Source organism: Lissotriton helveticus, chromosome 4_1 (genome assembly GCF_964261635.1).
Source record: "Lissotriton helveticus chromosome 4_1, aLisHel1.1, whole genome shotgun sequence".
NCBI lineage: Eukaryota > Metazoa > Chordata > Amphibia > Caudata > Salamandridae > Lissotriton > Lissotriton helveticus.
The window spans coordinates 807,073,164-807,095,795 of NC_136063.1; the positions used below are offsets into that span (position 1 = coordinate 807,073,164).

The 22,632-nt window shown below is 42.7% G+C and overlaps 1 long non-coding RNA gene across 1 annotated transcript; it reads left to right on the top strand.

Annotated features, from left to right (window-relative positions):
• The first annotated feature begins 18,927 nt into the window (after window positions 1-18,927).
• LOC144827339 (uncharacterized) lies at window positions 18,928-21,018 on the top strand. The gene is made up of 4 exons (XR_013610144.1): window positions 18,928-19,053; window positions 19,719-19,821; window positions 19,990-20,058; window positions 20,527-21,018. It is a non-coding gene; the product is annotated as an uncharacterized LOC144827339 (long non-coding RNA).
• The last annotated feature ends 1,614 nt before the right edge of the window (window positions 21,019-22,632 follow it).

Sequence of the window (22,632 nt, forward strand, 5' to 3'; positions counted from 1 at the left end):
TGTTTCCTTTTAAAAAGTTGTTTAACTTTGTGTTTGCTTCTCTGGGCATCAATTGATTCTATATGCCTATTGCTATAAGTTTAGATACTATCATAATTGAACAGGTCTTGCTGTTTCTAGGACCTATATGGCCTTGCATGAACCATTTTTTCTGAAGTCTTTAGCATTACAGCATGACTAGTGTCTAGGAAGGAAGTTGGCAGATTTTGGGATGATGAAAAGTAGGTTAGCAGAATTATGAGGGTCACTGGGAAATCTTTGTCTTCTGCTACATCTTTGTTACTTACCTCATGCTCCTCTTTGTCCATCTCTGGGTGGTACAGCCTATTTCTTTTGCCTCTTTATTCAATTGCATACACGTGCACGGTTTAAACCAGTTGAGTCCTCTAAGGGCAGTGGCTTTAAGCAAATTCTATTACTTGCATCTCCCTCCCAGCGGTGGGGCGGATCTATGTGAATTTGAACTTCTGCCCTTTCTATTAGCATTTCTGTGTTCTTACACTTCCAAAAGCACAGAATGCCTACATTAGTTGGATTTCCTTATGTACCAAACAGTGTGATCCATCTCTGAATAATCATAACCCCTTATACAGTGGTTTATGTTGACTTTACTAGGGTTACTGAAAGATAATTTTAATTAGTGTTTAATGAGAATCATATCCAAAGGAGGAATTTGTAATATTTATACACATAAGTAAACATACTGGTAATATATGTAAAAATTAAGGAAACAATTACTTTTTAAACTGGACAAAACAACCATAGTCTGGATCATGACAAAAGAAACGCATCTCAATAAAATACCTGCTCAAGTATAATTCCCAGTTCACATTATTGAAATGGATCTAGCATTGTAAAATTCCTTCATAATCTCATAAGAAGAACACACAGTTTCAAATAAAGCATTTAGTATAAAGGAAAAATATCAATTGTCCCAGCAATAGGCGAGATTGCTTCTGCTGAGAGTTATGAAAATACAAACATGCATTTGTTTCTAAGCATCAAGCCCCAGAGGCATCCTGAGTGTTTTTATCATCCCACTTGCCTAAGCTTACATTATGTTTTACTTTGATCTGTTTTCCTTTTTTTAATGAATATATGAATTTCCAAAGGTTATTTACAATACAGAGATATATTTAATGGACATTTGCCTTTTTTTTATCTCTGAGTATTGCACATGTTTAATATTGTTGCAGTTGGATAACATTATTCAGGACCAATTTGACTGCTAGGTACTTTGTCACAAACATGCAGGACATCCTATCATCCTTATTACAAGTGCATTAGGATACAGAAGCTATCCGCCAAATTTGAATTCAGGCCCATAGACATCCACAAACTACACACAGTGACAGTATAAACAGAGAAAATGACCACAAATCCTTTCCTGTTTCTTTGGAAAAATAACTTTACACCTTTGGAAAACACCACTGTATTAGTGGCCGAGAAAGGGAAATCAGGAAACAAAAGAATTGGACCCTCCCTCTCCCCAAAAGCTCCTTCAACCAAAAAGCATCACAGTTGTAAAGTCCTATCCACTTCACCTGAAGTGTGTTTGTTCTTTTCGAAGCCTATGGGGTCTATTTCAAGTGTGCCATGTTTTTGGCCCAGATTGGTTGCTTTTCTGGAACCACTGATTGCGTCTTGTGTCTTTAACTATTTCAGACACAAGTGTAGCCCAAACTGTGTCAGAGACTAGCCAGTGTCACACAAAGTGAGCACTTAAGTGAAAAGGTAAGACTATGGGCTTATTCACAAACCTGAACATCAGGCTAGATCGCAAAACAATGGTGACTGGTGGGATTTCATGTCCTTGGCGGTAAGCAGGGCCACAGAATAATGCAGCAGGAGAGGACCTAAGACCATATGTAGGTAATTTGTGTTTTTGTGTTTTGCGATTCTCAAATTGAGATTTTTGGGGAATCGCAATTAGAGAATCGCAAAACAAAATGTAGGTAGGATTAGCAATTTTTTTGCGAATCCCAATTATTCCTTATTTGCAAAGCGCAAATTGAGATTCGCAAATAAGGAATTCCTATGGGCTAGAAGGCTCATAGGAATGAATTGGAAAACATTCTCAATTTGCGATTCTCAATTAGAGAATCGCAAATTGAGAATGCAATCTCAGGGTTGCACGGGTGTCAATAGGACACCCTGTTGCACCCCTGAAATTAACATGTGTGCACATGTGGCACACATACATGCCCTAAGGGCATGTATGTGACTCACATGGCACTTTGAAAAATGCCAAAAAGTGCATTTTTCAAAGAAATCGCAATTTATCACCAACCTGAAGTTGGTGGTATTTTGCGATTCCTTAAGCCACAATTTGCACAACTTGGGTGCTTCCTACATTGCATTTAAGGAATCGCAATTTGCAATTCCCTAAATCCAATCGCAAAATAAGGAATCGCAAATATTGCGATTCCTTATTTTGTGTGTTGCTTTTTGTGTGCTACATAGCACACTGCCCTAATTGCGATCGCAAATGCTGAATTTCGCTGAATCTCAGCATTTGCAAGCGCAATTAGGCTTCCTACATATGGCCCTAAATTACCTGGCAGAGATGACTAAATTATGGAGCAAATACACGCACAATACCCGGCGGAATGCAGCACATTTTGTGAATTAATTACTTCATTATTTTGTTGTTTATACCCATGTTAACACTGTTTTAGAAAATGTTTCATGTAATTAATACGACTTTAACATTCAAATGCAGCAATAAGCTATTGAAAAGAGACTAGTCAGCCACCGTCTAGGGCCATCCACTGTGCAGCAAATTCATATTGCTGCATGTTCAAATACCGTTGGTCCATTTGAGATAGAAACAATGTTTTTGTTTGATCTGCAGATTATGCATCAGATGATGGATTATGCAGCAAATTCATAATTCATAATCAAGCAAAAAATTCTGCGACCGCAGAATCGCATAATTTCGTTGGCTGTGTTGGTAAATTAAGGGAGTGCTTCCTTCAAACGCCTTTTGCCTGATAAAAAAAGGATTATAAAGGTGGAAAGATTTGTGCATATTTGTTGTTTGCCATTTTGTTATGGTAGTGAGATGTTCAGTTTTTTATGCTGCTGTGTGTTTGTGCTGCATTGTGGCAATGTGATTTTGGTGTATTCTTCAGTAGTTGTGTTGCATTCTATTTTAACTTTTTTGTTGTGATGAGTCCTATTATGTTTTGTGTATGTTTTTATGGTATGATCTTCTGTTTACTTTAGATATACCAACAAAATATTGCTACATTTTCAGACAAAATCAGTGCATTATTTTAAAGTTCCCATGGAAACACCCATTTACCATTGTCCAAAGTGGTAAACTAATGCCAACTCATTTCTTCAACTACTTACGAGATCAGTTGGCCCGCAGCTTGTTTTACCCCAACTATGCGTATTCCTTGTAGCAGAATGCTATGAAACTACAATTGTTATCCAGTGGATCAATAAAGAACCTAGTTTCATGTAAATGTTAGGTTGCTTGGTATTTATCATTTTTCGTACCTTTTAGAAAGGTGTTGGTGGCATTCTAAACATATTTCGCAGCCTTCTTGACACCATCAATGTGTGCATGTCCATTAATGTGGAATCAATTTTATGTCACACAATAATCATTTTTTTTATATGTTCCCCAGTGCAGCTCAAAGCTGTTTTGTAGAGTGAATTTATGTACCAGCTGCAAGCATATTTAGGTGTAGATTGTAACAGGTGCTATAGGGTAGGAAGTGTACAGACAGAGCAGTCCAGGGTCCCGATGCTGGTGCAGCAGGGCCAGGGTTAATATGCAACGGAGCTGATCTGTGGAGTACTAGAATAACTCATGGTTTAAAAGAGGTATAAAGGCACAGCTTTGTGTGAGACCCAATACAAGCAGGGGTACTGTAGAAAATGTTTGCTGTGCACTTTAAGAGCAGTAAGTTTCATCTTGTAGAATAATAGTCATTTTCTGGGGTTGCATTGAAATGAAAAGAAAGCTCTCTGCATGTGCCACCGCTAGTACACCAGGCTGAGCTTCTTATAAGGATCGGGCTGCACAGACAGTTGTGTACTAATCCCAGTTATGGCATCAGCTGGTGTAGCAATACATAATTATAAGACCTTTGATTGGCTAGGGTTAGGCATGTGGCAGCACAAAGAGGACTGCAAATCTGCAAGGAGGTTGAAGAGTGTACCTGGACCCGGGCACATCACATGTGGAGTCATACAATTGTGCACCACCTTGCCACCCAGTGCTGGAGACTTTCCAGATGTTTAGAACACATGATCAGGGCATAGGAGAGGGTGGGTGGAATGCTTTTCTGGTAAGTAGGGAACCTGGTGGCAAGAAGAGATCAATGACAACTTCAGCAATGGTATCTTCAACAGAGATTCTTGCTTTTGGATATGGGGAGTGTAGTGTTTGGAGGAATTTTGAAGATGATGGTGTTTAGTTCTCTGGCCTTTCATGGGCCACAAATGATTAGTCCATTTGTGTGCTGCAGTTTAGGGGCTGAGGAGATTAATGTGGGATGGTCCTGAATTGCCTTGTGAGACTGACTTGTAGGGGTGGTCCTGGTTGAGTGGCTTGACATGTTGAGCCATGGGTGGTGTTTGGCAGATGTAGCTGGCCCTGGGTGTGGGTTGTTCTAGAGAAGACGTCAGTACAGGAGTAAAGAATGGCTCCACAGTGCGCCGCTAAAGGACTCGGTCGAAATGAAGCACCTATCATGGCTGGGAAAGCTGTGTGACGCCTGAATGGCGATGGAGAAAGCCGCAGTAACACTGTGTCCACAGGTGAGCAGCCAGTTTGCGATGCTCTGACTGATGGTGTACTCACTCCCGGACATGGTGTTGGTGCCGGGTCTCAGCTGGGAAAACCAATCTTGAGGTTGCTGCAGTCCGGGAGAGCAACTGAGCTGCTCCGGTCCTGTGGGTCTGAGAACTCAATACCGGGGTTCGAGATTGCCAAAGTGCTTAATGCTGCAATCCAGGAGGGCTGCGGAGATGAGGTTGGATCAGCAAAGCGACCGGTTTCGTTCTTAACATCCCCTGCCTCTATTTGTCAAGAAGCTGGCAGGACAACTGAATTGGCAGCGATAGATCAGGCTAATGGTGCCAAGACTATGAATAAAATGAAGGAAGTTACTTATGCGAACAAAGGGGTGCATATTGATCCAGGCGACAATACCATTGATGACTCAACGATTAATTCAGTGCCTACTGTAGGATTCAGTGGACTTATCTCAGAAGATCCTGTTGAAACTGGTATACAGCCATTGAATAGCGCATCAAGTGCAGTCTTAGGAAATGGGAAATGTTCCAATAATGCTATACAATGAATCTTCTGGAACAATCGATTTGTAGCTCTGTGGATATTGCGACCAATGAAGTAACTTGCACTGAACGAGCTGTAGATTTGGTGCGGCCTAATCCTCTTCAAGGTCTGGAAAGTACTCAGTTCTGCTATCAGGCAGAGCATTTGATTCAGTAAGGCACTCTGACCAGCTGAGTCAGGGGATTCTGGCAGCCCAAAAACCAATGCCCCTGTGGGGGGGAGAGGTGCAAAAGCAAAGGGCCCTAAAGTCATTAGGGCAGGCAAATGTGGTAATGGCCGTGGTGGGAGAGCGAAACAACAAGTGACTGATGCAATGGGACGTCTTAAGGAGGCATCGGTAAGTACTACAAAAGTCAGCCCTGGGGTTAGCCCTCTGAGTAAATGGGTAGCCACAGAGGGTGAAGTTAAGGCTATTATTTCCAGTCTATCCAATTCTGGCAACATGGCAACAGCTGTATTGGCAGTGGCAGTGGGAGAAGGAGTAGGAGCTGATGTTGAGCAATCAATATTAGCAATTACTCCTGGTGCTGTATCTGCTGCTCACGGCGGCTCTAATGGTCAGGATAGGCTGCCAGGTGAATTTAACAGTAGAAATCGAAATCTTTTTACTCCATTATCAGTTGGGTTGACAGCACAAGTAGTGGAAACTGCCTGCCGCTTCTTCAGCATCTCCAGTTCTGGCTTCCAGCTCTGTACATCTACCATTGTCTGTACTGGAATTAGGAATCACTACCAATGATCAGGAATTGTTAGACGGTGAGGTGCCCTCACTATCTAGGATTATGCAAGTGTTGGTCATTCAGAGAGCGGAGGCTCAAGAGTATTACCAACAGACCAAGGCTGACAGTAGAGAGATTAAGCAAGTACTGACGGATGTTACAACCAAGGTTACCCGGCTTTCCTCTGAGGTTACTGATTTACAGCAGCGTGTTGCGGCTGTGGAAAAGGCCAATACTTATACTGGGAATCTTGCAAAAACACAGGACTCGCAAATGCTGTTTAAGCAATCCAAGTTTGAAGACCTTGAGAATCGGCAGCGGTGTCAGAATTTAAGGATTTTTGGCATTCCGGAAGGAAGGGAAGTCAATGATCCACGTGCTTTTATCGTCAGTCAATTCCAGAAAGCTTTTCCAGACTTAGCAGATTGAGATATGGATACTCAGGTCCAGTGTGCACACAGACTGCCTTTGTTTATTTCGCAGGATAACCAAGCTAGGTCCAACTTTGCCCAGCCAATTCTTGTGTTTCTGGGCAATTTCCTGCTGCATCAAGCGGTTTATCTAAAGGTGCGCCCATCGGCTCCAGTCAAAGTGGATACAATGTCTATTTTTGTGCGCTCTGACCAGTGTAAAGCAACAATGGACAAGTGATGGAGGCTTCATCAATTAATGGAACCTCTAAAGACTGTGTGCTCGCAAGTGTTTTTGCAAGAACCGGCCTGTTTAAAGATTATTAAGGATGGGCGTCCACATTTTTTCTACAATGAGCAGGATGTTAAACAAGCCTTATCAAAGTGGCTGCCTATTGTCAAGGAATGATTTTACCCTTAAAAGCAGTAATTATTGGGACAATAGAGAGGAATACCTGCGAAAGTTTTCCTTTTGAATTACGTTTCTTAATTTATTTTTGTCTATTTTTGTCTTGCTATGTCATTGTGGGACACTTACTTTGGGAGGTTTGGGCTGGGTGCATGGGGGCGTTGGGGTATCGTTTGGGGGTAGAGGGGGTGTCTTCTTTATGCTGTCAATTTGGGACAGCAAGGAAGGGGGCGATTCCTTTTCATAGGTACTGGGGGTGGTAGGAAAGGAGGGGGAGGATTTAAAAGTGGATGATTGGTCAACCGGTAGGAGTGGGGGCTCAGGGAGGGAGGGTTTTAAAGAGCCACAGTTTAGTTAAATTCACATTGGTAGAGCACAGGGGAAAGGGACACGTAATGAGGGGGAGATGATCGGAGTTTACAAGCACTATTAAATGCCAGACTTTAAGTACATGTGTTGGAATTTGTCTGGGCTGAGTCAAGCTGGTAAGCGCTGGCTAGTAATGGAGGAGCACTGTGTATTTAAACCTCATATATTAGGAATTACTAAAACACATGTTACTTATAAGGACAGAGCTCAGTTAAAACATCTTGGTTATGATATAATTGAATGTACTTCGCAATCAATTTCTATTCGAGGGGTGGCTTTATTAAAGTCTAAGAGCTGTAGAGCTACTGTCCTTTGAACATTGGCTGACTCTAAAGGGAGATGGGCAATCGCTCAATTGCTGATTTATGGGTGTAAGGTTACAGTATGTATGATATAAGGCCCCAATACTGATTGCCCTGAAGTTATTTTTCATCTATGATCTGAGCTATTGGAGTGGCTGTAGAGCTGATAGTTATGGGAGATTTTAATTGTATCTTAGCTAGGAAGATTGACACCACTAATGCTACAGCTCGTGTTAGAATATGTAAGACTAGGGCTGCTATTTGAGAACGTCTTCACATACATTATTTGGAGGATTATTGGAGGAGACTATTTCCAACTGTACCGGGTTACACATTTTTTCGTCCCGCACAAACACTATTTTACGATTGATATGATCTTTTTTAATAATACTATGTTGAAAATGCATCCATAGAGGTATGTCCTAAAATTACATAACCCAGTGATGCTTACAGTGCAGTTTCAGCTAGGGGCTAAAGAACCTGTTAGGGAATTTCCCTTTCCCAGACATCTCCTCAGTAACCAAGAGTATGTGGAATTTATGCAAGGAACATTAGGGGAGTATATAGAGAACAATTGGGGCTCAGCGCCAATTGCCGTAGTATGGGACTGTTTTAAGGCCTATGTAAAAGGGGTTATGTTGCAATATATTAGAAAACAGAATCGGCAGCGTGTTTGCTTGTTGGAACAGGAACACAGGCTCTATTTAGACCTGGATCAACAACACGCTAGAGCCATTGCTGCAAGGATACAGACGAACAGATGATTTATCAGAGGTTGTCGAGGTAAGAACTCAGCTCATGAGAAGGTTAAGGGATAAAGTAGCTAATAACTACTATACGTACTTAATTACAGGGGTAGGCGGTCTTGTTTACACTCGATCTATAGATATAGTGGAACAATTTAGGCTATTTTAGGCTGACTTATACGGCAATTCAGCATGTTTTAGCCTGCAAACTGCTTTGGATTACATCCAGGAGAGTGCAATGCCTGTTTTAAATCCACTGCTCTCTGAGCCTTTGCAAAAAGATGTTGATGTTGGGGGAGCTGAAGAAGCGATTAGTGCTCTGCAAGCTGGTGAATCCAGTGGGCCCGCAGGGGTACCTTGGGGGGGGGGGCCATGGAGCTCCTTAGGGAGAGTGAGACATTGTGAGCCTCAACGAACCTGGGATGCCTTCGGAAGGATGGGGCTCGGTCAGTCGTGAATGCCTCTGCCGAATTAAAAATGGACACAGAGACTGAAGGACAACGGCAGCTGTGTTTGCCAACACCAGCTCCCCTAGAGATTTTAATTTCCTTCCTGTGTGCGGAGGCCAGGGCTTCAGATGGCTGAGAGCATCCAGACCCCATGGTGGGGGGGGTGAATGAAGAGGAGGGAAGCGCCCAGGATACAGAAAGAGAGGAAGTGGAAAGGAGGCATACATTCCGGGCTCAAGAAATACCCCAGGCTAATAGACTGAACAAGAGGACCCCCTCCTGATGGTGCATCTTGGTGAACCTAGGTCTGCCAGAACTGATGTGCCTCCCAGCATCCTTGTTTCAACTCCCCTCCCCCTTTCCCTCTACCCCCATTCCCTCTATCCTCTATCGGTGAATTGCTCTTCTATGTTTGACTAGGCAACTGTAACTAAATGTAACTATGCAAAACTGCTATTCTTGTTTCTCCTGACCGCTGAGACCTGAGCAACATGGCTGATGCCCGGTGGAGATGCTAGACAGCTATAGAGGAGATTGGCCCTGGTTCACCCCCTCGACCATCACCTACCCAGCCGGACATTGGGCACAGTGCACCTCGTCTCCCAGCTATTTTACTGTGCTTTTGTAAAGGATGCAATTTGTAATTTGTAATGCAATGATCCTCATGTAAAGCACTCTGATACCACCGGGTCTAGCCAGCGCTATATAAAACTCATCAAATAACACCATTCTGCTTGAATTTTATAAACATTTTATAGATACATTGGTACCTGTCTTCCTTACATTATGCAATGAAATTGTTCAAGGGGAAGAGGTCCCCCCTCCTGGAACACTACCAATATTATTGTTTTCCAAAAAAAAGGGGAAATCAGTAGAGGATATGAGCTCATATCAGCCCATAGAGTTGATAAATGCTGATGCAAAAATCTTCTCCAAAATCCTTGCATCTCAAGTGGCTCTAGTTATTCATCTTTTAGTCTCTGAACAGCAGCATGGTTTTGTCCCTGGTAGAGACATGGCTGCGCATATTAATATAGCTATTGCTGCATTTGATGTCTCTGGCCAACGAAATCACCAGTTTGGGATGTTGATGTTGGACGCCGAGAAGGCCTTTGACCGGGTGACTTGGGGAGCTCGCTAGTCGACAATGTCATCAATAGGTCTCAGTCAAAGGTTCATCTTAGTGGTACAGAAACTTTATAGGAACCAATAGCTGCGCTCAAGCTTAATGGCCATTCCTCATCTTACTTTGCTGTCCAAATGGGTACGCGGCAGGACTGTCCGTTATCCTCTATATTGTTTGCCCTTCACATTGAGCCTTTTATTAAGCATTTGTTGCAAAATGTTGGGATTCCTCTGGTGTCTCTTAATGGTCTGGAATTAAAACTGACCGCATACGCGGATGATATTGCAATTTTTTCTGCTAAACCAGTAAATGCTCTAACCGAAATTACACAAGAGGCTCAGCCATATGGCTCATTTTTGGGTTATAAACTAAACCTGAATAAGAGACAGACGATTTTAAAGTTCCTCTTTTTAAAAAAAAAAATGTTTTATTGGTATTTTACAGTACAGTATATATGACAAATAACATGAATAGACCGTTCGCGGATATTTACGATAGGGCTTTCTTCTTTGGGTCTAGATTCTAGGGTGAAATTGCCACTGGGTTTAGTCTTTTGAGCACTCTTTTCGATGCCCGGATGCCTCTCTGCCTCGTAAAAAATTAACATAAAACATAGGGGTAGTTGCGGTAGTTCTCCTACGTGGGGTTCCTACACATAACATAGAACATTCAAGTGTTGGTGCATGTATTGTGGTTGACCGTCCTAGTGCTCCTATATTCTCTCCTAGTTGCGACTTTACTTTGTTTGGCCCTATCTCCATTCATGGGAGTTCGTACGGGTTAAGAAACTTATCTAGGGTAGTCCATATCTCTCTGTTGGCATTCTTCCATGGGGCGTATCTTAGTGCCATGTTGTCGGCACCTCTGAGGAATGTCACCCAGTTTAGCCATCCCTTGAACGTGGCCTTAGTTGTGTCCTTCCAATTGGCGAGCACTGTTTTGGCTGCTGATGTTAGGAGGAAGTCTAGGAGGTTTCTGTCCTGTTGTGTGATTGTGTCTACAGAGTGCTGTGGTAATTGTGGCAAATTCTTCTTTTAGTGTACAGTCTAGGGCCCTATTTGTGAATGTGAAGACTTAATTCCAGAACTTTCTAACCTTCGAACAGTGGGATATGAGGTGCGCCAGGTCTCCCTTTCCTGAGTCACAGTTCCAGCAGCGGTCGGTTTCTTTAAGTCCTAGCGTCGCTTAGCACGCTGGGGTTGCCTGAGTCCAGAGCTCCGCTACACCCGGGGATAAAGCGAGATCCATACATGCAAGCACCTCCTTAGACTTAGAAAAAACTACACCAGAAGATATCGGAAGAACCAGTGCACCTGTTGGGCGGAACAAGAGACAGCCACGGGGGGACAGGAGGACGGAAACCGAGGAAATCGGAGGGAGCGGTACGAAGAACTTGCGGACATCCAAGATGGCTCCCGGGACCCAGGGTCGGTACTCTGTGGCGGTGGAAGACCGAGGAGGACAAAAGACGGGATCATATCCCGAAACCCAAGAAAGGTCAGTGCACCCCGCCAAAGATGCTGCACCCCCGCAACAGATTCCAGTAAAGAGCAAAACCACAGAGAGTGATAGCAAAAGCAAAACTGATTCAGCTAGTGGAAGCCGCCATCTTCTTATAGCTCACTGATAAAGCAAGATCGAGACCGATACTGCGACCGCACCTACCCTACCCTGCACACCAATGCAGTCAGAAAACAACAAGTCAGGGCAAAGTGGAACTAAAGGCAGCTCCAAGGGAGGAATTTGAGCGCATCCCCGCCTAGACACGAGAGCGATCTTTAATCCGAACTCAAAACCGAAACCGAAAGGGGGGACCACCATCTTGGGAGAGCCGGTGAAAGAACCCACAAAGATTGCAAGCACACACCGAGCACGCTGTGGGTGCCACTAAGCGGTGGAGGAGGAAAAAATAAAAATCGGGATGACCGCACACAACCCCTAGCCACATAACAGCAACAAAGGAACTGCTATCCAAAGAAGAGGTCAGTGCAAGCCAGGTACAGAGCCTCACAAGGAGTGACAGAGCGGTTACCCCCCCAAAAGAGAAGGCAAAAGCAAAACCGATATTGCCGTTACAACAACCGATACAGCCGATAACGGCCGCCATTTTAGCCCGGTCGCATCAGCACAAAACGGTAAGCGCACCCCCTACGGCCAGAAAACACCAAGTGCCAGAGTGCAAACGGAGGGCAAACGCAAACGATGTGGAGGAAATAAGTGCGGGGAAAACGTGCACAGCCCCCAGAGTGGGAAGCATGGAGTACAGCACAGATTGTAACTAAAGAGGGGGCAACAAAGAGGAATCCACCACACGAGCGAGGCAAAAGAGTCACCAATTCACCGAAGCAGGCGGAAACCAAGGTGCCAAGAATCACTGCAAGAGAAAGATCAGTTCTAATCTGCAAAGCAGCCCAGAGGGCAAAAGTTGGAACCCAGCGCTGACCACACCCACGAAAAAAAAGCCAGCGGAGCATGGCTAGCTTCGGCAAATAGCTTCGCCAACAGCACTAAACAAGAAGACCACACACCAAGGGGCGAGCCAAACTAAATACTCAAGACATTCCAGTCACGGCAGAGAAGACGGCTCGCAGCACCCGGTCACACACAAAAACTACCCCCACTGAAAAGCCAAAAATAACGCAAAGAATCAACAGGGGGAGCTTAAAGCCAAAATTGAAAACACAGTCTCTACACGGAGAACGTCGAGCCACACTCTGCAATGCAGAAAGAGTCTGCAGGCCATCCGGATAAACAGGGCAAAAGCAGGAGATGTGTGCTACTCCAGGCAAGAAGAGGGCTACCCACCATGGCTGGCAATCAACCACAAAAAAAACCAATCCAGAAGGTTATGCGGAGTCCCCCATAAAACAGAAACCAGATATAAACAGCACACTGGACAGTATACTTAAAAAACTGGCAGAAGTCCACGACCTTATCAAGACAATCAAACTAACAACAGACGCAATCCAAATTGAACTGGCTGCAGTGAGAGCAGACATTCATACTGAAAATAACAGGCTATCAGCGGTGGAACAGCAAGTGAGCGATATAGAAGACAAGGGCCTCCACACAAACAAAGCGATTGGCACCCTAGCTAAGCCGACCAGAGCCCTTCAAAAACAAGCAGAGGAGTTTGAGGACCGCAGCAGAAAAGGAAACATAAGGATACTAGGAGTACCAGAAGGGGAGGAAGAAAAGGCAAGCTCGTGCGTGACACTCATACATGATCTTATACGCAAGCACACGAATCTCAAATTCGAGAGCCACTTCGAGCTAGACAGAGCCTACAAAGTGCCAGCCTTCAAAATAACGAACAGGTTGGGCCCAAGACCAATAATCTGCAAACCACTACGGTCACACCACATGGATGTCATCTTTGGGGTAGCAAAGAAAAACCCAAATCTACCATGGAACGGCCACAAAATAATCCTAACACAAGATTACTCGAAGGCAACTGTGGACAAAAGAAAGGGCTTCTTAGCCCAAAGAGACAAACTTAGGAAAGAGAACTTCCTGTTCTCCTTCGTTGGCCCCAATGAATTCAAGATAAGCAGCAAGGGGAGATCACATACATTTGAAGATCCAATGGAACTGTCACGATACCTGCAAGGACCGGCCCCACAGGAAATGGAGAGCGCAGCAACGACATCAAGCAAGAGAAGCACTTCACCAGAATTAACAGCAGAATAATTAGAAGAGACACGACGAAATGCCTAAGCTCAGAAGGAACCTATACTAAGGAACAATTATATACCTCAAACAAACAAAGCCTACCTCAGGCACACGCCTAAGCAGTGTTCATTACACACCATCTCAACTATGACACCGAGACTAAGATATGGTGACCAGACAATCGAACTCGTATGAAGAAGGCCCCAGTCAGCACAGACGAAACATCAAAAAACGGTGATCTACCTCAGCAATATCCTTTCTACGTACAACTATAGGGGCAGACTGACAATTAAATGCTACTCGTAATTTCGGGACCATAGCCTATAACAATAATGTTTCACCAGTGCCAAACAAGATATCCCAGGGAGAGAGCGGGGCGGGAGGGATTTTGCTGTCGCAGGTCTTCAGCATGATGTTTTAGAGAAGGGTGGGAGGAAAGGGTGGGGGAGAAGGGAGAGGGTGGTGTCTCGTCTGTCTATTCTGTCTTGTCCATTGTCTCGTCTGTCTAGTCTGTCTTGTCCATTTGTATTGTCGTGTCCACGTAGATGTCCACACTCCAATACCTGGTAGACCAGTTCACTTGATAATGCTACAAAAACAACCGATCTTGACTAACTCCAACAGGCTGCGGTACACCAAGCGCTATAGCCACCAACCCTACGCAGTCCCCCAAACAAAGAATCACGGGGGAGGACAAGGGGAAAGATAACGAGGACCACACAAGGTACACAATGACATTTAATAATAACACAGCATTACCACACTGCAGCAACACTGCCCTGCAGGCAGGCCTGAAGATTGTTTCGTTCAACGTGAAGGGCCTAAATCACCCGATTAAGAGGAAAAAGGTACTGGACTGCTTAGCAAAGACTAAAGGGGATGTTATACTACTACAAGAAACCAAACTATCCAGGAAGGAAGCTAACAAATTCAGGGCAAAGTGGATAGGACAGGTAGCCTGCTCACCAGCTGTGAGCAAGAAAAGAGGAGTCATCACCCTGATTAATAGAAACTCAAAGATATCCATTGACAACAAACAGTGCGAGGAGGATGGGAGACTACTAATAACTTACCTGAAAAGAGGTGATGATACCATAGTCGTAGCTAAGACATACACACCAAATAATGATGACACAGCATACTGGGAGGGAATAGCCAAAAGACTGGAGACAAGCGACCCGAACCATATGATAGTACTAGCAGGAGACTTCAACCTGGCATTAGATTACACCCTAGACAGACAGTCGACAGCCCAGGCCAGGCCCCCGCTTCACACAACACCCTAAAGAACATATGCAACAGATTCAACCTGAAAGACCCCTGAAGACTTCAACACCCCGACACCAGAGACTACACCTACTACTCCTACCCACACAACTCCTACAGCAGAATTGACTACATCCTCATCTCAGGCACACACCTAATAGAACATACGGAAATTACGGCAAGAGCAATATCCGACCACTCATGCATCACCCTAAAATTATCAGGTCACCACAAGGAGCACCCTACCCGCAGATGGCGTTTTAACAACATAGTCATGGCAAAACAAGAGGACAAAACAGAGATAGAGCAAGCCATTATGAACTATTTTGCAGATAACAACACACCAGACAAGGATCCAAAGACACTGTTGGACGCACTAAAAGCAACAGTTATGAGGACGTTAATTAAAATTAAGCAAGACGAGACAGGGAAACCAAACACCACCTAGACCAATTAAAAAGAGACATCAAACAACTAGAACCAAAACACATTAGGGACACCGCAAACTCCAACTCACTGATAGAGCTCACAGTTAGAAGGTATGAATTCAATAGAATCCTGAGCGAGCGAGCAGGCCTGTGGATAAAGAAATATAAACAAATTAACCTCTGTGAGGCAAACAGAGCAGGAAAAACCCTAGCATCAACCTCAAACACAAGCAACACTCACAACAATCACAGATGCAAAAGACATCACACACACCCAACACAAGGACGTACTTCGCACATTTAGGGACTTCCACCAAGAACTATACAAAGAGGATGTAACTCTAGACCAGAAGGGCTGTAGCGCCTACCTAGACAGATTGAACCTGCCCAAGATATCGACAGAGGAGGCGCAGGCACTCGGACAAGAAATAAAAGCTAAGGAGATCCAGATGGCTACACGGCATCCTTCTATAAAGCGTTCCAAAACAACCTAATCCCAATTATGAAAAAAGTTTTTTACCATTGCGAGAAGGAGGGGGAAGGAACGAACTCCATGACAGAAGCAAACATTATAGTCATCCCCAAAGAAGGCAAAGACACGCAGCGCCCCCAAAACTACCTTCCCGTCTCACTCATCAACATAGGCTGTAAGATATACGCCAAAATCCAAGCCACAAGGCTAAACAACCGGCTCCCACAGCTGATTAAAAACACACAAGTAGGCTATCTGAAAACACGCATGTCACACGACAACACTAGGCTCCTCTGTCATGTGATCGAACACTCAAACAACTCTGATAGACCAGCGGTAGCAATAACACTTGACGCAGAGAAAGCCTTTGACAGAGTGTCCTGGCACTCTCTGGAACAATGCATGCGAACAATCAACCTGGGAGAAAGCAATTTGAGGAAGGTAATGGCACTATATAAATCCCTAAGGCACAGATAGCAATAAATGGTTCAACATCACAACAGCTCAACCTACAACGAAGTACTAGACAGGGCTGCCCCCTATCCCCGGCGCTGTTTCTTTTAGCTCTCGAACCCTTAATCACAGACATCATGGCCAACAGTAATATGAAGGGAGTATCCATCAACAACACCACAGACAAACTCGCGGCCTACGGGGATGACATACTGATAGTTACTGAAGACCCAGAAACGTCCATCACAGCACTCATGGACACCATAGGTGTATATTCTAACAGGGATAAATCAGAGTGTATGCCACTCAACATACACACAACCAAAGAGGTAATATCCGCCTCCGGGCTAGCGTGGCAACCCAGGTCTGTCAAATACCTAGGGATCCACTTCGGGAAGAACTTGAAATCCACTCTAGAGCACAACGAGAAACTAACCATAGGGAAGATTAAAGCGCTTTTGGAATCCTGGTCAACCAAATTCATCACGTGGTGGGGGAGAATAGACTCCATAAAGATGATGATAACTCCAATAGTAAACTACCTGGCTGGGGATGCTCCCTCTCACACTCACAGATGATTTCCACTGCAAGGTAGACCAAATGATAAACAAATTCATCTGGCGCGACAAAAAAGCTAGAATAGGTCTCCCCAAACTAAAGCTAGCGAAGCGGCTAGGAGGCTAAACGTAGCAGACTTCAGGACATTCCAAACAGCCTTCATAGCCAGACTGAGAATGTACTGGATACTACCAGACCAGAAATACACACCAACATGGTTTTCTATCGAGAAGGCCATTCTAAACAACACCAGACCTATGACTCTCCTCACAGCTAGCAAGCAGACACAGATGAACAACTCTATACTTAAAAACACAAGACAGGCATTTCTTATGGTAGACAAGAAACTTGAACACAGCATCAAAAACTCACACTGAGAATCCCTATGGGCGAACCCCAAAGATCAAATACAGGGGAAAACCCCTAAACATAGAATCGTGGAAAAGACTAGGGTTCTCCTTCCGGGTACAGCTAGAAGAAGAAGGGAAACCCCACTCCTTTAACAACCTAAAATCATGACATAACCTCAGGGACATAGAACTCTACAACTTCCTTATAATCAAAACAGCTGTATCTAAAGCTAAACTGACAAAACACAAGCCCACGATCATTCAATATATGGAGAACCTAAACGTGGGCGACAATAATCTTAAATTTACCAGCCATTATGATCAACATAAATGTGAATTTTTAGACATTATAATCAAACACTACGACGGGCATTTACAAGTAGAATTGTTCACTAAAAAAATGGATAGAAACACCATGCTCCATTATCAAAGCCACCACCCACCCTGTCAGAAAAATAACATTCCTTTTGGACAGTTCTTAAGGTTGAAACGAAACTGTTCACATATTGATGACTTCATAAAACATGCAGAAGTTTTATCCACTAAACTTACTGACAGAGGGTATCCAAAACGAATGGTAAAACAGGCTTTCAAAAGAGCCAGATATTTCAACAGAGATACTCTCCTGAATGAGAACATCAAGGAGAAACATGCGGACAATAGACTGGTCTTTGTCAGCAATTTTAGTGGAGTTAGTAATAAAATAAAAAACATCATTAATCGCAACTGGAATTTAGTAACAAAAAAGAACAAAGATAAAGTACCGAAACCAATGTTTGCGTTCAGACGCAATCGGACTATTAGGAACAGCTTAGTCCACACATACAGGGAAGACGATAAGAAGACCCAAAGGACTATGGATAAGAATCCACTCCCGTTGGGTACTTTTCCATGCAGTAACTGCTCAAACTGTACAAATATAATCAAAGGCGACTGCGTGGAACACAAAACAACCAAACATAGAATCAAATCATTTATGAACTGTAGATCTAAAAATATGGTATATTTGATCAGATGCCCCTGTGATCAGATATACATAGGAGAAACATCTCGCGAAATAAGGCTAAGAATAAATGAACATAAATCTGCTATTCGCTGTAATAAAGTTGGTGCGCCCTTATCAGACCACTGGAAAACAGCAGGACACAGTGTAGATGATCTCCGGTGGTGCGGTTTAGAACTAACCGTTCAAAACAGCAGAGGTGGTGATACTGACACCAAACGAAAAAAACGTGAACAATTTTTCATGTCCAGATTTAACTCAGTAAAGGAAGGACTTAACACCAGAGAGGACTGGGAGAGGATTTTATAATTCCTCTGCACCTGATAAATATAGGTGCTTAGCACAATCAATCCGGGAACGAGATGCTTGATAATACTTTATCAGTTCTGTTACCAAAGAGGTACCAGGACGATATTTATTAGAACTCAGTGAATGGGAGTCACATGCTCTCTGTGATCTCCAGAGCCACTTTAATGACTAAATATAATGATAAAGTGTCCCATTAGGCGTACCATGCCATAAACCATCGACAACAGTACAATAACAGCGAAATGTATAGAAAATAAGTGATGGTACGTTTTATGCAAATGCATGCTTTATAATCACAAATAACGTATTAAACATATTATTTGAGTAAAATAATAGCATGCACTATTCATGCTCAATACTGCTTTTACATAATGGTCAATAAACACGGGGTCATTTGATTATATCAGCACAACAGGAGCGCATTTTATGCGTGTCGCATACTGATGATTGACCACAAAACATAAACACAAAGAGTATACAGAACACTGAAAAACTACAATTGTAGTCCAAATAATGCGCGTCGCGTATTAACCGACGTAACTCGTCGAAATAACGTTCGGCGTGAACAAGTGACCTAAAAACCCGCGCAAAATGCCTTTAAATAACAAACCACCTGAAACAAGGGTAACACGTCAACCTGACCGGGATTGCGAGGAGCCGAGAGGGGAGCAGGGAGGCCGCATAAAGATTAAGAGGTAAGCGCTTTCCCCTGATATTTGGATCCTGAAACAAATTCGATATCCAGCCCCGTTTGTAATAGTATATCGGCAACCATAGCAGTTGTCTGTGTCTTAATTTACCCATACTAGGATAGCAACAGGAATCGAAAAAACAGATGCGAAAAACTATCTGTTAAAGAATTTAACACTGCACAATGTTTTAAATAAATGGCCCATTAAGGCGAGAGACTGTCGTTTTCCTATAACTAACGTCGATAAAGAGAGTCAGTATCGATTGTTTGCGAGACATTTTTTTAAAAGGAGAATAACAGCTACGAATAATAAAGATTCGAAGGGATGTGTTAACTAATTTACAGTGTTGTAAATAAATGTCCCACTGAGGCAATAGTGGGCCTCGATCAGTGCAGTGTTTAAGAAAACTTCTACCTCTACAACACTGTGAAAAGTGGGTTTGTATACATTATTAGAACAACAGTAAAACAAAGTAGCAGACTAACCACTATCGATTCTGAGGACACACTAAACTTGACAATGAAAAGACAACAGTCCTTAGCATAAAGATCACAAACTGTAAAGCCATTCATTTCTAGTTTGTAATATACTGCGCAAAATTCTTCATGTGTATAATTAGACGCACGAAGCTAAAACAAACGAGAATCAAACAATGTAACCCTTTGTAGGTGAAATTGAAAGAACCACCGCAAAACGCAGAATCCAAGTGCTGCGACAAGATAAAAGACTTAAGTCACGCTGCGGTGAGAGCCATACAACCATATCTCCAGGGTGAGTACTACGCTCTGCATAATCAATTAGAACCAGACGCAATCAGTTATTGTATACAAGTATCTCCTTGTTTTTCGTGCCACGTTGCACTGACTTGTTAAGTAGACCATTGACAGCATCACCGATTGCAATTCTTTTTCTAATATGTCAATATGGCCTTCTCCTTAGGGACAATTGTATAATAACGGTGGCCCCCCTCCGGCAGTACCCTCATCACTGTTTTCCAGAAATTGACAGGTAATATAAAAGAATCAGAGTCATTTATAAGCTCCAAACAAATCGATAAATAAAAAGTGACGCTTCAAGTAACAGTCACGTCCTGTAATTTTGTGTCCCTCTCAGAAAGGAATTTTTACATTTCTGATGTAGTAGACCAGAACTTCTTTTCCATGATCTACGACATGATTCCAAAATGCCTCCAATTAAAACGAGAGGACTAATTAGACATCTACATGTATGCATAAGGGATTATCCTTCTTAAACAGCTACCTTACAGTGACTTAAGGTCACATAGTTTGGAACCTGATTACATAGCCCTTTGTAACTCAAAAGACATTTTTCTTAAATTAATGATGCATTAGATCCGTGTAGAAATATGTATAGGACTCTTTGCCAGAACGATTAGTGCCTAGATAAATGTAAAACAAATGCGCTTTTGTAAACAAACTCCTAGGAATCATCTAATTGTACGCTTTCTTTGTATAGAATTGTTTGTCCTGATGAAGGTGGTATCATAATACACTGAAACGCTGCGTCGACGACCTTGACAACTCTGAACTGTGTGGATCGAATCACCTTGTAAAATTGTGACCGTGTTGGTTTTTATTATATGCTACACATCTGTATAGGTTTTTAAAAAATATATATGTTACCCTTTTTTAGTTATATGGCACTGTATTGTTGTGATGTATTAATGATTTTATTGATTTGTAATAAATTGTGCAACTTTTTAACAAACAAAAAATGTGTTACTAGTTTTATCAATTTTCTGCAACTGTCTGTCTTATATGGTACACGCTTCTTTTTAGTTGGTATTTTGAGTTACGAGGGTAATGTACAAAAAGGTTTTTCAAGAGTTGATTCCTGGGACTTGTTAAGTTCTTCACTGATTCTCTCCTTGTCCCCTATTGGACTACTAAGGAGGCCTCCCTTCTTCTTTCTCTTCCTAAACGTAGTCAGCCACCAGGTTTCACATATATACAAACTCCTCCGCCCCAGCACTTCGAAGCTCAACATCAAGAACACCAAATACTGGGAAGCCCAACTAGACGCCAAACTCACAGAGCAAGAGCCACACACCCTCTGGGCGTCCCCAGCGAAGAACATGATCTCCCCAGTGCTAGCACCGACAAAATTCTGGCTACTGCATCAAACGATTTTAAATTTCCAACTTGAAATGCCCCCAGCAACATTAAGAATTACAAGAACTGCAATATATATCTGGGAGTCTGTTTTAGCAGCCAAATTGATAACGTGATTACATTAAACTATGAGCCAATGCTTAAAAAGGTGGTGGCAAATCTGTGATGTTGGCACCGGCTCCCCCCTAGCATATTTGGGAAGTGAAACTTTGTTAAAATGAATATTCTTATGAAGGTTTTGTACTTTCTTTGCACGATCCTGCTAAGGGTGCCGCTGATGTTTTTTAAGCGTTTAGATGGTGCCGTTGGTAGCTTTATTTGGGGCTATCGGCGTGCAAGGAGAGCTATTCGGTATATAAAACTATCATACAAACAAGGTGGTTTTAAACTACCAGATTTTAAATTGTATTTTTGGGCTACATTCATCGTTGAATACAAAGTTTACTTAAGGGGCCCGACACTGGTATTATTTGGCTTTCAGACCAATTGGCCTGTGGATTAAACACAGGGATTTTATTGTACAAAACGTCTGACTCTAATTGTTATAAGCGTTCCAATTTAAGGTAGTCAAGGACATTACTAGGATATGGCATGAAATTCGTAAGGAATATACACTACCAGATCTGCACATATATACTGCATTATGGGGAAATCCCATGCTGCCTGACATATTTCACGACTACGTTGGGAGAGAGTGGCAGCGCAAGCTCATAATGCAGCTTGGTCAATTGTATAATGAACAAGGACTCTGATCTTTTTAGCCCTGCAAGAAGAATTTGGGTTGTTACAGATCTATTTTTACAAGTACTTGCAAATAAGGGATTTTTTTCACTTGCGTTCGGGGCTTATTAAAATTATCCAATCCCTCTGAGGTACTATCTGTATTTTTTCAAACTACATGTCAAGGAACTATTGGCAAAATCTTTTAGCAGCTGTTAGTGATGACAACAGACAGATTGCAGTAAAGTTAAGTCGGATTTTGAATATTAATATAACTAAAGAGGAGGTACAGGAATATTTGGAAGTTATAGATTCTGCAGTGACGTCAGTTAATTTGAAACTTTAGCAACACAAAGTTATATTTATGCTCTATTATAGCCATAATTTCCAAGTGGGTTAAGACCCAATCAGCTGCTAAGTCATATTGACCGAAGTGTCAAGAATATGCTGCAGATTTCCTTTACATGATAACCAGATTTCAGAGAAGGAAATAGTGTTAGGGGTACTTTCAGATTGGGGTTGTGTTACGAGCACACTTGTTTCAATCATTATTGCATGTGCCCGTTTATGTATTGCTCAATCATGGATTCAAAGAGTGAGTCCAAATATTAATGAATTTTGGGTCGTACTTAGGGAAATTTATGAAATGGAAATAGCGTTAGGCTAAGCCTGAGGTCCGCACTCTTGCCTAAATTTAAAAGGGTGTGGTCCATTCTTCAGTGGCACTAAG